At 40.1% G+C, this 11,931-nt stretch overlaps 1 protein-coding gene across 2 annotated transcripts in view; it reads right to left on the bottom strand.

Moving 5' to 3' along the window:
* Positions 1-11,931, bottom strand: part of RFC3 (replication factor C subunit 3) — a 244,052-nt gene that overhangs the window by 83,998 nt on the left and 148,123 nt on the right. The gene's annotated exons all lie outside the window — the stretch shown is intronic.

Genomic DNA, 11,931 nt, shown 5'->3' with positions numbered 1-11,931 from the left:
CAACCCTTAGCAAGCAAATTGAATAAGGAAAGAGAAAGTTTTGAGCACACAAGTTTTGTTTGTTTTAAGAACTTAAAAGGCAGCAGCAAGTCATTTTTAAATAGGAGGAATATAGATAGAATATTCTCATAGCTGCGTACTGCTGTGGATTTCAAGGTATGTCACACCTTTCATTCCCTTCTTTACCCTTCCCAAACACATCCAGTAAAAGGAATAACACACTTGTCTCTGGACTCTCATCAGCTATGGGGAGGAAGAGGGTCAGAGATCCTGAAAGGATCATTGGGGGTGAAGGTGGACATTCGTTTCCTATTGCTGTTAGGACAAATTATCACAAACTTAGAGTCTTTAAGCAACACACATTTAGTGTCTTACATTTCAGTGGGTCAGAAATCCAGGTTGACTTGGCTGGTTTCTCTGCTTAGAGTCTCTCAAGGCCAAAATCAAAGTGTCAGTCAGCTGGGCTTCTATTGGGAGGCTCTGGGGGAAAATCTGCTTCCAGGCTCAATCAGGTTGTTGGTCAAACTCAGTTCCCTGTGATTGTAGGACTGAGGTCCCTACTTCCTTGCTGGCTATTGTCTGGAAGCCATTCTCAGCTTCTAGAGGCTGCCTCATTCTTTGGCTTGTGGCTGCCTTCCTCCAGCTTCAAAGTCAGCAATGGCAGGTCAAGTCCTTCATATGCTTTGAATTTCTGAGACCTCCCTTTCCACCTCATGTCTCTTGCTGTCCTCTTCTGTTGCATCTCTTTAACTAACTATTCCACCTTCCTCTTCTGGTTTTAAGGGTTCGTGTGATTATATTGGGTTACCAGGATAATTTCCCTATTTGAAGGTCAGTTGATTACTAACCGTACTTACATTTGCAATGTGCCTTCATAGCAACATCTGGATTAGAGCTCGATTGAATAACCAGGGGGTAAGGATCTGGCAGGGACATCTTTAGAATTCTGCTACCACAAGGAGCATAACAGGGACATGGCTTCAGGCCATCTGCATATAATAGGATGTTAAACCACCTCTTCTGCTGTCTTGGAGTTTTAGCAGAGGCAAATACTCCCATATCCTAGTGAGCTGTTACACATGCTAAGCAATAATACAATAGGTTCAGTCAACATTAGTGCATCACTCACTCCTGCTCTATAAGAGAAGGATTCACTGGTAGTGAGGACCATTTCAGAGAGCGCTGTCAGTGTGTTGTGCATTCTGAGCTGACTAGCACGCCTAATGAAGGAGAAAGGCATGCTTCCTTCCATCTCCAGCTGAGGAAATGCCATTTCAAGACAAACACTCAGAGAGCTTGGCAATCATTCCCTAGAATCTGAAAAATGCAGAAACAGGTATCTGACTCAGGCCTGAAAAGTTAAAGATGAGCGGCTTCCTCTGCCTGGTGGCAGTTGGAAGAGCCACAGCTACATAAGGAATAGTCTGTGCTTCCAGAGTTTGATGGAGCAAAGAAAGACACCTTGAATTTCCCAAGGGCCATGAGTGGACCTATAGGAGAACACCAGTCTCAGATCCTTTTAAAAAGGTCTCTGCCCAAGAGCACCTTTTAAAAGGGATGAGATGGCCCAGCAAAGGAAGCAGGTGACTGAGGGGAAAGGCATCAGCAGCCGGCCAGAGGACGTGACTATAAGAGGGAGAACACCGGTCATGGGGGAGAGGGTGTCCAGAGAACCCAACAAGCAGCCCACAAAGAAAGAATCAGAATTTGGAATCTGCCATATTCAGAAAGAACCAAAACCAGATCACAACCACATCAGCCAAGCCTGACCATTCTATGCCTCATCTACCCCAGTCTCTACCTCTGCTGACTCTGGAGAGGTGAAGAAGGGAGGGAAGAAAGAAGTGGCCTAGGCCAACATGAGTTGGAGAAGGGGGAATATTTTACATTGGAAGAGAGTCTGTAATTTTATGATTATGACCCTGGACTGGCCTGGACTAGAAGAGCTATGGTGCTTTCCTAAGATTTCACCTGCGGTAGGTGAAGAACTATCTGACACAGAAGGTTTAAAAGAGAATACTGATAAAGAATAAGACTGGTTTGTATCCTCTTAAATTAAGCTTGTTCAGTAAAATAGTTATATGTGCCATTAATTACTGACTTACATATTGGGGTCACTATTTTAATTGTGATGAGATCATCTCTCAGCGTTCCCTTATTTATTTAAATAATATCCGTTCCTTTAACCGAGTGTTTAGTCATCTTTGAGCACCTCCTGAAAAGCATCTCTCTGTAGCTTCTATCAAGATGCCAGATAATTCCATACATCTTGGCTCTAGTTTTAAAGTATGTACTCTAAGGGAGGCTGAAAAAAATGACCTCTACAGTTATTTCCAGTTCAGTAGTTATAAAATGAAGTGTAGTTTTCTCCAAGGTCTCTTTGCCTTAGTTACCAGATTAGCTGTCCAGTGAGGTTTGAATCTGATAAACCCGCTAACAGCTCTCTGCCCTCACAGACCATTTGGTTCCGTGTTAAGTCAGGGAATAATCTCCACACTTCATCTCCCATGCTCATCTGCAATCACCTCCTCCTGGGACCCATCTTTCCTTCACCTTTTACCATGCTCCCTCCATACTTTTCTCAAATCTGCCAAGAAGAGCATCTTTCACTTTGGAACCTCTGTTCACCTACATCTCACTCAAGCCCCAAAGCTAAAGGCCTCTTTTAGAGAGGATATCAGTGCAGTTTTGACAGAAACACTCTAACATTGCTGGATATCCCAGAAGAATAAACTGAAAAGAACACTGACATCAATGTAAAGCTCAATTTATACATCATAGCAATTCTTGATAGATGTAAAAGTGACATGCAAATAGAATTTTTATGGCATATCACTACATTAAAGTGCTTTTTAATAGAATATGTAATTTAGAAATATAACAGTGCATTTTAATTGCCCACAAATGAGTTTTTAAAGTACTTAGGAGTATCAAGAACATTAAATGCAAGTGATTAGATAAATTATCCTGCTAAAACTAATACTTAATTTACATGGCAATAACTATATGAGGAGTAACTATGTTGTATTAAGACAAATTTCCACAAACTGTGCTAATTAAAGAAATTAGATTTAAAGTTATATCTTGTATTGGCACACTGTCACCTTTTATATTTAATGGTATCATTATGGATGGTGAAGAATCCTGCAGTTGTGTGTGACAGAGAAGATTTGGGATCGACAACCAGCTTTGTGAACTCTTCATACACGTCATCATCCACTCTTGTACAAGGCATTGCCATTTACAGTTCTCCTGACTTTACTCAGTGTGAACCATGCTTTTTCTGGTTTCTTCATTGTCTTCGCAGCACCCTGGGTCTGTCCAGCTCTGTTTCATCTGACCAGGGAAAGAGTTCATGATTAGAATTTAGAGGGCCTTTCCCAACATTTTTATCTGGCTCTTGTCCCACGTCAGATCACCAAACTGTTTCACTGCAAGTCATTGTCTCATACATCAAGTTCAAAGTGAGTTAACCAATGAAATTATAAGATCATGGGCCTCTGGTCCATCCTGTGCATTAGATGTTAATAACAGCTTTTGAGAGATGCTGTGGAACCTGTCCAAGACCATTAGAATAACATCAATATCTAATAAAATTATGTTGTGCTACAAGGCAAGATTGGGACAATCTTTGAGGCATTTTAATGAATACCTCAAAAGAAGATTACAGGGGGCCATAAAAACGTCTGACAGGGAGACTCAACCTAGTCCAGGAGCTCTAAAAAGCTTCTCTGAGGAAAAGACATCTAATCTGAGACCTGGGAAATGAATAAGTTATCTAGTGTGGAGAAAAAGAACATTCTAAGCTTCTAAAGGAGGAAGGATCACGGAATGTTTGAGGATCCAATAGATTAGTCAGGCTGAAGACAGAGGGGGAAGAGGGTTGAGTTAAAGCAAGAGAGGTTCATATGCTGCAGGGTGATCATTAGAGAGAGGCAAGAGTGGAGGTGGAGAGAGAGTCTAGAAGCCATTATAATAACTGGAGACAGAAACGATGTTGGTTGGACTAGGGTGGTGGCAGAAGCGATAAGGAGAGATGGACATTTAGAAGGCACACAACACTGTTTGATGATCAACTGCATATGGTGGGTGAGGAAGAGGAGGATGTTTCCAACTTACACACTTGGATGGATGGCAGTGCCATTCACTGAACTAATGGTCATTAAGGGAAAATTGAGTTGCTGGGGGTGGAAGAAAGAAATGAGTTTTGAGCTTATTGAGGTTGAAGTACCTATTAAATACCCAAATATCACTGTTGAGTAAACCATTGGCCTGAAGCTCAAAAGAAAGATCTGGGCTGGGAATATAAATTTGATGGTAATTAAAGATGTTATATGAAGCTATCAGAGTAAATGAGGTTCCCTAGGGAGAGTACATGAAAAGAAATTAGATTTTAAAAAATAGGACCTCTAACCAAGGCCTAAGGAAGGAACTCCAGTATTTAAAAGTTGGGTAGAACATAACGTGTTGGAAAAGCTAGAGACGCAAAAGGATGACTAGTAAGTAGGGTGTTGTATCCCACAGGCCAAGGGGATAAAAATTATCAGAGAGGAAATCACCGCTAGAATCAAGTATAATGAGAAGTCAAGTGAAATGAGGACTAAAAATATCTTTGTGATTTAGCGGTGGCGGTGGTGGGGGTCTCTGATGATCTCCCCAAGAGCCATTTAGAGAGTGAAGAGCATGAATAGCATAATAGTATGAGCTGTTAGTCCTTAAGAGCTGAGGAAGCTCAGAGTGCAGACAACTCTTTTGAGTTGGTGTGGCCAAATGTCAAGTTTTACCCAAGACAGTTCAATTTTGGGCTCTTGTTCCTAGAGAAATTATTAATAGCTCCCTCTTTCACTCTCAAACATGCCCTGTTTTGAATGATAAATGATGCATCACTCTATGTGAAGGGCAGGGTGAAATCTAGAGGATTAATTGGCATAGAATAGCAATTCTTTTTTTTTTAAATAAATTTATTTATTTTATTTATTTATTTTTGGCTGCATTGAGTCTTCGTTGCTGCGCACGGGCTTTCTCTAATTGTAGCGAGCGGGGGCTACTCTTTGTTATGGTGTGCGGGCTTCTCATTGCCATGGCCTCTCTTGTTGTGGAGCACAGGCTCTAGGCGCACAGGCTTCAGTAGTTGTGGCTCACAGGCTCTAGAGCGCTGGCTCAGTGGTTGTGGCGCACAGGCTCAGTTGCTCCGCGGCATGTGGGATCTTCCCGGACCAGGGCTCGAACCCGTGTCCCCTGCATTGGCAGGCGGATTCTTAACCACTGTGCCACCAGAGAAGTCCCTAGAATAGCAATTCTTAACTCTCTGGTACAAGAAGGTGGCAGCACAGAGCTGTGTATGAACCCACATTTGAAGGCTGACAGCCCAGAGTATAGTTTTCAGTTCTACCATTTATTGGCTGTGCGACCTTGGACAAGATTATTTAAGCTCTCTGAGACTAACAGGACTTAGATTTCAGTATAGAGTGAGGATTTCATGTAATGTGCTAACATATAGTGCTCAGCAAATATAGGTTCTCTTCTCTTTGTTCCTATGATTTATCCTTTTCTACTTCATTTCCTCCCTCTCTTTTCTTTTTCCTCCTCTCCTCACCCTAAAGTAACTCGAACACCTTGTGAAAGAGGAAGTTCTTATTTTTATATTTCTAATGAAGCCCTCTTTCTGTGTAACATGTGTCACTCTTCAGGATAGTTGGTGACCCAGGCTTCTGTCCCATTATTCTAACTGGGCAAATGTACTGATACCCAACTAATTCACGGCAATACATTTCAACTGGTACTTACTCAGTGTCCCTTGCATCTCATGCTAGAAATGCTGAGAGATATCATACAAGTATATAGTGTGATCCTTTTCTCAAGAACGCTGTTTTGCAGGGAGAGAGACAACATATTATACATAATATTCCTGCTGCTACTATTCCTGCTACTTCTGCTGGTGGTCACCGTGTATGAAGTACCTTGCATGCACTGCCCTAGGCAGCTAGAGCATCTTATCACATTAAATCTTTACCTTGTGCAAGGCACTTTGCATTTTACAAATGAGGAAAACTGAAGTTCAAAGAAGTTAAGCAAACGGCTCAGAATTACACAGCTCACAAGTGTCCAAACTGGCGTCTAAATCCTGATCCACCTGACGTCACAGCCCATGATCTTCTCATTTCTCAATGGAACACAAAGCGAATAAAATACTAAGCAGACAATGAGAGCTATGGGTGCTCGGAACAGAGAGAAGACACCCACTGCAAACCGATGGCACTGGTGAAGGCTATGTGAGGAGCTGGAACTTGAATGGCCTGGAAGGATAATTTATGCACGTGATTGTCTAAAATAAGCAATGCACTTGACAACTAGTTAAGCTAGAAATGTTTCCCAAGGGATAAGATGTATAGATTTCCAGGGTTTTTTTATCTCCTCAGCCTTGACTATTTAAAGCAAATTTTCACTTAAATGCCCTTGAAGTCAAATTGGACAGAATCAGCCCTGCTACGTTCCAATAGCTCCAAGCTTCCCTGGCATGAACTCTCAGCTTTATAAGCATGAATTGGGGCTCAGGGTTCAAAATCACAGAGTTCACTGCAGTTTACCAATAGCACATTATTTGTTTTCAGTTCCTGGCTCTAGCACTGAAATGGTACAGCCTTTAGAATGATTTAAAGTGGCTACTTAGAACCCAGCTGAATAATGCTTGACTTTCATCACGGCTGAAAGGGTACTTAAAGCACAGCCCCTGAAACTGTGCCATCCTCTGAAATCAAGGTTGATTAATAACAAGACTGCCTCACCCTGGCATCGTGCCTTTCATCTGAACAAGACCGAAGCTATTCCTGGAAAAGATCCAGCCTTCTTTTGCTGCAGTGGTGGGTGTGCTGACAGCAGGGGCAGAAAGGAAGGTCAAAGTTAGCATTTGAGTTTGGACTGTGAGGAGGGAAGTGAGAGGACTGAAATCTGCCCTATAAAATAGTATTAAGATTCTGCCTACTCCTGGCACAGAGTTGACATCAGGGGTGGGGCTGCGATCATGCTTTCTCTGTCCAGCCAAGCAGGCACCATTTTATGGACAAGCCTTCTGGAAAATGGTGATATCATTGGTGGGTGTGGTTGCAGGCACTTTTCCCACCTTTCTTCTGAAAACAAGCAGGCTATTCTTCTACACAAGAATTTTCAATCTGTACTCTGTAGAAGCTTGCCATGGATCTGTGGCCTGTTTCAAAAGTAGAGTTTAGGCTATGGGAATTTTTGTAAAGGATTTTTCCCCCCTACAATTTACACTGAGAGTAAGGATAGCCTGTCAATACTTTCTCCTAACTTGTCCTTTCACCATGTCCTGTAGTATTGATGCCTTCCTCAGAGCACTCCAGGAATGTGATTTTAAGTAATCAAACCCATGGAAAGAAGATGTTTTGTGTTGTGCTCAACATATATAGAAGTAACCTGTATCACAGTGCCTTCAACTGAGTGCTTTTCTTCATTGCTTTTATCATATTTGTAATGATGTAGTCATTTGCATAGGTTTTAATATTTTTCTACCACACCACCTTATAACCACCAATGACAGCACAGACTATACCTCCCAAGGTCACACTATATAGATCCAACAACTGTATGGTTTCTGGCATGGGGTATGGGTGATATATATGTTAACCACATTTATCACTCTCACTCCCAACACAGTCTCAAAACTTTACTATTTTGTCAAGATTATGAAAAAATATTTAAATGTGAAATGTTTGATCTTTAAAATTTTTTTTCAGATTTTAAAAAATTGCCTTTAGGTATGGAGAAAAGTAGGTCAAAACTTCTGGGCCAAAACTGAAGAGGTTGACTTTTCTCTGGCAAACTTGCTAATGGTCTTGATGTACTTAGAAGCTATCTGAGCATTCCAAAGAATGTTGTATATACTAATTCACTAGTCAAACTATAGAGAATTTAAGGCTTTGCCACCATCTCCTTGATTTGCATAAATATGTTTTCAGAGTTCCAGCCACTGGTTGAATCAAACATCTATAGTCATTTAAGTCACCAGCTCACTACAGAGTGGGTGGCATGCTCTCCATCAAAATTAGAAGTCAACAAGCTAACACCAAACTCTTTACTAAAGTACACATTTCAACTACTTTAATTTAAATACAGGTCTATTGGTTTATAGTATTAGAGATTCCAGACAATGGAAAACCATGTTCTTTCTATTAAACTTAGTAAGAAAGAGGGTGAAGTGGCAAGTATTAGGAGTCTGCTATGTTCTAGAAACTGTCCAAGACGCTGCACTGCTGCCCAGCAGCCCTGCAGGAAGATCACTCGGCCACAGAGGAATATTCTCAAGTCTTAAGATTAATGGAATTTACCTTGCTAGGTTTTGGACTTGCTTGGGACCCATCACCCCTTTCTTATTTCCAATTTCTCCATTTTGGAGTGGGATTATCTAACCCATGCCTGTCCTACCATTGTATTTTGGAAGTACATAGCTTGTCTGGTTTCGCAAGTTCACAGTTGGAAAGAAATTTTGCCTAAGCATGAATCACACCTCAAGCCTTATCTATACCTGATTTAGATGCTATTTAGATGAGACTTTGGACTTGGAATTGATGTTGGATTGGGTTAAGATTTTTAGGGTTATTCGGATGGACTGAATGTATTTTGTATATGAAAAGGACACAAATTTGGGGAGTCCAGAGGGTGGAACGTTACGGACTGAATTGTGCCTCCAAAAATTCATATGCTAAAGCCATAATATAGTAGGACTGGTGCCCTTATAAGAAGAGACACCAGAAAACTCTCTCTTTCTGTGTGTGCACAAAGGCCATGTGAGAACACAGTGAGAAGGTGGCTATCTGCAAGCCACGATGAGAGCCTCACAAGAAACCAATCCTGCTGACACTTTGATCTTGGATTTATAGCCTCCAGAACTGTGAGAAAATTCATTTCTGTTAAGTCACTCAGTCTGCGGTATTTTGTTATAGCAGTCCAAGCAGACTAATCCACCACCATTAGTAAACTTTAACAGTTTCTCTAAAATTGGTCCACCATTGTAAAAAAGTATTATTCCATTATCAGCAAATAGTCATTTCTTGCCCCCTGAGTAGGAAGACATGTAGCTGGCAGTACAGAATTAAGAGAAACTAGAAATTGTCTGTAGTCTCCTCAGGACCCAAATTAGACCCCCCCCAAATATTTTCAATATATATTTGAGAAAAATAAAACAGCTAATGGCCATCATAAAGACAAGAAATAATATAATTCAAGTAATGAATAAATTTTTAAAATTTCTCTGCTTTGGAATGTGTTATAGAATTTTTAAAAGAAAATTTCCTTTCCTATTAATGTTTTACTTGAATTAATTTAAAATGTGCTTGAACTTACTGAGCCATACCAACTGTGTAGTGGAGAAATAACCCTGGCTTCTGCAGGTAATGGACAAGATGGAGAATTTGTTTGTGAATACTAAGGGCTGACTGTATTTGGATTTTGTGGGGAGTATGAAGTAATTCTCTGCTAAGTAGGGAAGGCATTTGAAGGAGATAAAATTTCAGTGAAAGTCTAATGGAAGGGAAAGGAAGGTCTGGGGCAAGTGTGAAGTCCCATTCTGTTCCAGGTAGATGCTCTTTAGTGGGGAGTCATCCTGAGTGCAGAGCTGGGGGGAAGGGGTAGAACACTTCTTTGTGCAGAAAACTAACAGTGGTTAGAAAGACAAGTCAAGAGGCTGTGATTAGCAGACCAATGAATAGCCCTTGGAGGTTTTTAAGATGTCTTTGCTTGAAGAAAAGAAGAGCATTTTCATCATATTTATCAACTGATACTTGTTTAATGCCCACTAAGTTCACGATTAACACCTGAACATTACACGTGTCTTTAACCATAAATTTACAATTTTTACAAATCAGATTGCAATTTAATTGGAGTATATAATATAAAAATTTTATCCAAACAATAGAAATACTGCCCAACCAAATATTCTACTTGTGTGATCTTTTCACCAGAAAGAACATGGCCAAGTAAGGAAGATTTTTTTTTTCTTCTTATTTGTAGTCTTCGTTCAAAGTCATTACTTCAGCACAGTAAATGTATACTCTAGAGACCGGATCAATGATGACAAACTTAGAAGACAAAATCCTCCTTTTGCGACAAAAAGTAATATTACTGAGCCTTATGCAGGGCTTTCTGGGTAAGGTGTTCTGCATGACCAATCCCAGAAAGGCCCTGTAGTTTGCTACTTTCTAATCGTGTAACTTTCTATCCTATAATCATGTGTAGGTTGTAAGGACTCAGACTCAATTTTCCAGATGACTTCAGGGATAAAGAATTGCTAATTTGTTATACCAATCTTGACATTTCAAACTGTAGTTGAAAACAATCTTCCTTAATTAACTATGTTGTTTCTGGTGAAAAGATCAGACAAGAGTAGCATATTTATTTGGGCAATATTTCTATTTTGGTGTCTTTTTAAGTATAGTCCTTCAGTCCCATATATTGATACATATATGATACACATGTATTAATTTCTCAGCTTACCCTATAGAGAAGATTCAAATATAAATAAAACTCTACAACTATATTTGGGAAATAAAGATTTTCCCCCATAATAGAACTATTTTACCCATATTACTCATGACAGAACTATTATGAGAGAGGTTTTGTGAAAAATCCTTTTCTCCCTTTAATAGGCAAATACATTATTCAAAAGTTACCTCTCTGAATATGGGAGAATTTTTAGATAAAGTGCTAAATCACAATTGGCATTAAATGTGCATTTACCTTCAAGCATTCTGAAATTAAAGTTGACTGTGATTTTTTTTCCTGTAAAATACATGCTAAAGCATTGTGCTTGCCTAAGCTTTTATTAATATACGTTTATTTCTGCCCTTCTACTTCCCAACCACCTTTTAGATTATGTATATAACATTTAATAGATATATTTAATACACATTTAATAGAATATATATATATATATTCTATAGGAGAAAATTGTAGGCTGGTAGTGGACAAAAGAGTTTTTCTAGGGGATTGGAGCAGTACTGCTTTCAGTAGAGAAAACAGGTCTCCTTGCTACATCCTGCTCAGGCCCCTCCTCACCCAAGCTTTTGTCCTGTTAGAGGTAAATTCTCCCAGGAACACAACACAAGGTGGTGCTGTTGTATTTATGCTAAACCAGCTACAGGCCCAGCCACTTAAGCTATCCGTAGATTTGATCTGAAAGTGTTAAGTAAGTGCCAAAGGCAGGGAGGGAACGGTTTTGCATATGTAAGTGTTTACCCTGTAGTTATCCTTTCAGATAAGAAAAGCTAAGTAGAAAGAAGGATGAGGAATGTAAGTTTCTTCCATTTGAGGAAGCTTCTGGGAAACCATCTTAACAAAAGAAAGTGAAAGTGCCAATGGGTTCCTCTGTTACTAAATTACAGAAGCATAGAAAGTTAGAGCTAGAAGAGATATTAAGATGTTATCTAATCCATTTCACTATTGTAAGATTTCATTTCTTAAATTATCAGCCAATTAAACTTTTCCCTTGGTTTTAAAATTTCCTGGGGAAGGGAGTAAGGCAAATTAACTTTCCCTAGTGTCAATCAATCTCCCCTCCATCTGTGGTATGGGGTTGTGGACCCACCCCTCCTCCCACTCCTCTCACTCTGCATTCACATTCACAAGGAACAGAAGGGATTTCATCAGCAGGCCTCCTAGTGAGGAGCAAAAAAAAAAAAAAAAAAGACTAGAAATCAGGGAGCTTGGATTCTCTTCCTCCCTCTTCTGACCCAGAATAAGGAATCCTCAGATTCAGCATCTCCAAAGGAAAGAGGTTGGACTAGCATCCTTGGTTTCCACAAATAGCTGGACCGCAGAATCACCTGAGAAGCTTCTCAAAAAATACAGATTCAAGGGTGGTCACACCCACAAAATTGTTCAATCAGAAAATCCAGGGCAGCGCCTAGAAATTGCACT

This window comes from Eschrichtius robustus, chromosome 18 (genome assembly GCF_028021215.1).
Source record: "Eschrichtius robustus isolate mEscRob2 chromosome 18, mEscRob2.pri, whole genome shotgun sequence".
Classification (NCBI taxonomy): Eukaryota; Metazoa; Chordata; class Mammalia; order Artiodactyla; family Eschrichtiidae; genus Eschrichtius; species Eschrichtius robustus.
Note: the sequence above shows the minus strand (reverse complement) of the source record. Positions and strands in the feature narration are given on the sequence as shown.